This window comes from Seriola dumerili, unplaced genomic scaffold (assembly GCF_002260705.1).
Source record: "Seriola dumerili isolate Sdu_G_001 unplaced genomic scaffold, Sdu_1.0 BDQW01009968.1, whole genome shotgun sequence".
Classification (NCBI taxonomy): domain Eukaryota; kingdom Metazoa; phylum Chordata; class Actinopteri; order Carangiformes; family Carangidae; genus Seriola; species Seriola dumerili.
In genome coordinates, this window is record NW_019184223.1 from 240,798 (window position 1) to 244,395 (window position 3,598).

Genomic DNA, 3,598 nt, shown 5'->3' on the forward strand with positions numbered 1-3,598 from the left:
TCCCTTAAAAATACGCAGCATTTCTTCAAAATACTGGATAGGCTTGCCTTTCAGTGAACTATGGTGGGTCTCCAGATGCCGCGTTAGTTTTGAGGGCTTCATTGCTTCATTTGACAGGCGTGCCGAACATATGAAACATACTGGAATCTCATCTCCTGCTTTGTTGGTGGTGAAAGTGAATCCAAGTTTAATATACTTTACTGCATCATATTTTCTTTTTGCCGGTCTCTCCCTCTTACGTTTCCTTGAGTCCTTCTCTTGGGGGCTGGTTCTTCAGGGGGGGCGTCTGGTTCTTCAGTCTCCTCTGTGGCTGTCGTTCCAGTGGAGGTTGCAGTCTCAGCCTGCTCTGCAGGTTTTTTCCTGACAACGAATCAGTCCATGATTTCCATTTACAATTTCACGGACCACCTGCAATACCGCCACAGACCACCAGAGGGCCGCGGACCACCGGTTGACAAACCCTGCACTAGATAATCAATACAACTTGATTGGAAATGTGATGTATTTTGCCTATGCTAACAAGCAGGGCAAAAAGCCACTCTGAAGGATGAAGATGGGTGAAAAAAATCAAACTGCATTGTCCAGTTAAATGTGTCTCACTCTCTGTTTTCCCAAAATTTATTGCAAAAAATACTGTAAATTACTGTTTTCTTTCCTCCAAGCAATAATACTGTAAAATACCGTTATAAGCAATTTCACCGGAAATATTTGCAGTAGCCTAATATACTGCATTTAAAGATAACAGGATTATACTGTTGAAATTTTCCTGTAAATTTACAGCAATTTGTTAAAGTGCATGTGCATTCATTTCACTGCAGACGTCAAAGGACCTGAGCCTCCTGAGGAAAAAGATCCGGCTCTGCCCCTTCCTGTAGACAGCATCTGTGTTCAGGGACCAGTTCAGTTTACTGTCCAGGTACACACCTATGGACTTGAATTAAGTTTTAAGTCATTTGAGAACAGAATCTGAGCTGACGCAAACACAAGCAAACAGTGTGTACTTTCAGCTAACGTTAGCTACTTCGAGGTATAGCTGTACAGGGAGCAGGAAAAAATCTGTCTGTTGTGATCTGAAAACGTCAGTAACACTGCAATGGTAACTTTCTATCACCGTTTCACTGGCAGTTTCACCATGTGACAGAGAGAGGAACTGGACTCTGATCCTGATACTCAAAACTACAGGGTGAATTTCATCTTAACTTTACTTTGTGTTAGTCTAACAGAGTTAAAAATGCACTTTATTAATTATTATTTCCAATTCGTGTTTGTGAATTTTATTTATCATTTAATGATTATTTTTGAGTATTTGTCAATTTTATCTAAATGAGTTATTTTTATTTACTGTTAGTTTATGAATTTTTCCTGTGGAAATTATCTGCTTGCACCCTGCCCTTTCCGTACCTCCTGGGCTTCCGCAGCTCCTCCCTTCTACCCCTCACAGTGCCGTCTTGTTGTTTGTTGCTGTTGTTTGTTGCTGTTGTTTTGCATGTATAGGGAACAGAGGTGCAGAAAGGAGAGACCAGGAGGCAGTTAATGTGTTTTAATGTCTTCTGCAGGTATGTGTTTTTCTTTTTTAAGTTATAAATTTAGTTGTTTCTGTTTAGTGACGCCGCCCCACGTTCTGTGTTCCTTTGGCCACCAGGTGGCATTGTTTTCCTCTTCTATATATATATTTTTTTTATGGTTTTGAGGAGATTTGTTCATAAAATTGACTGTAGGTAAAATGTTTTCCTGTGAAAATTTAAAGCCCTTGTTTAGTGTGTAAAATGAGTTGAATGCATATTGTAATGTTAAATAATTCATGTATATGTATTTTGAGGAAAAAAAATCAGATAGTGCCATCTTGCATTACCGAGGGGAGCAGAGGTGCAGAAAGGAGAGACCAGGAGGCAGTTGATGTGTTTTAATGTCTTGTGCAGGAGCAAATAAATGCCTGAAACAGTCCATTGAATTATCTTCCTTTATGCCCCATCCACACACCCATTATATTAGCATCTGCTAAGTGCACGTCTCTAAAGGACGCTGCTGATTTTATTTAGATAACATTACTTTACTGTCGGGACTGAATTGACAGGTAGCCTGTTTGCTAATGTTATCAAGCTAGCTAAACTGTCATCATTTGTTACTTCCACTATTATTAAACTGAACAGAGCAGAAATAATGTGGCTGTTCAACACGGTTCAGTTCTATATCATAACACCTTATAATGTAAATAGCAAACAGAACAGGACTCATCTGTGAATAGGTAGAAGGATGTCAGTTTCCCTGGTACATATCATTTGCAGTGTGACAATGTCAATGCTGTTTTTTTCTTTGTCAAATTTCAGGTGAAACACCAGGAAGCTGTATTCACCACTTCATGATCAGCATTGAGGGGCATGACCTTTGTGAGGGCACCCAGCCAGCTGACCGTGCTCATTGCAGTCTTTTCTACTCACTACAACTTCAATCTTCAGTCCCAAGATGACGCTGCATGCACACTGGAATTCATTCAAAGGTTTGATACTTACATCCTTCAACTGGTACTGTGTGCTCACAGCAGCTTTGATCATGTTGACCATGTGTTTGTTGAGATTTGTTTCACATGTTACATACAAGCTGCCTAAAACATCTGATTACTGGAGCATGTTAAGGAAGCTTTTCTGACACTAATCAAGGCAAAACTATTACTTCCAAAACTACTGTTACTACCATGAAAGTACACATTTCTATTTCCCCACATGAATACACACTTGTTTTTTAGGGCCATTCATCGGGATAAATCCTGAGAGAGGCACCAAGGCTGGACGGGTCAAAGTCTTGGAAAATGGGGAAGGTCACCCAGAAAAAGATGGCATCAGTCAACCCTTGTGTCTCTAGTCTACTAAAGAAATTAAGGACTTTGAGTGAGACTCTACATAAGTCAGTTCACGTACTCACACACACACACACACACACTGTTAGTGTCTTAGCCATACTCTTTTTTCAATTCACTTGGCCTCTCATTCACTCCTTAAGTTGTTCCCTCATACAATCCTTTTGTACAACAGCTTATGTTAGAGATCCACTTGATTATTTTTGATAATATTTCTTGTGTTTATTTGTGTTCAGTGTTTAATGTTCATGCAGACTACAACACTTGTTAGAGATCTTTTTTAATTGACTGAAATTTTGGTTTATTTGCATGTTGTGTTTTCACAAGTTTAATAAAGAGAGACGTGGTTTGAAAAGACACTTTGAGTATTTCAGTATTATTCGTCTTAAAATTTTAAGTTGCAATTTCAAAGGCCATGTTTATTCAATGTATTAAAATATAGTTTTATAGCAAGACTGCCAAGGAATAATTTATCAACTAGTTTAGAAGTTTAGGAAAAAAATTTAGTTCTTTTTGTTAGCTGTTAATTTATCAATAGCTTATACTGCAGTATGTTTTATATATGCACTACAGTTTACAGTAAAAATCTGCAAATATAGCTCCTGTGAAAAAAGTGTAAATAAATAGTAATAAACTGCTAATCCTTCATCAGTATTTTACTGTAAATGTAGGAAATAACATCTTTCTGCTGTATTTACAAAAACAGTAGCAAACTGTAAATACCAGCAACAGCATGGTACTGTT

At 38.1% G+C, this 3,598-nt stretch overlaps 1 long non-coding RNA gene across 1 annotated transcript; it reads left to right on the top strand.

Annotated features, from left to right (window-relative positions):
• Positions 1-1,439: 1,439 nt before the first annotated feature.
• Positions 1,440-3,260, top strand: LOC111240076. The gene is made up of 3 exons (XR_002665903.1): positions 1,440-1,556; positions 2,328-2,497; positions 2,744-3,260. It is a non-coding gene; the product is annotated as an uncharacterized LOC111240076 (long non-coding RNA).
• The last annotated feature ends 338 nt before the right edge of the window (positions 3,261-3,598 follow it).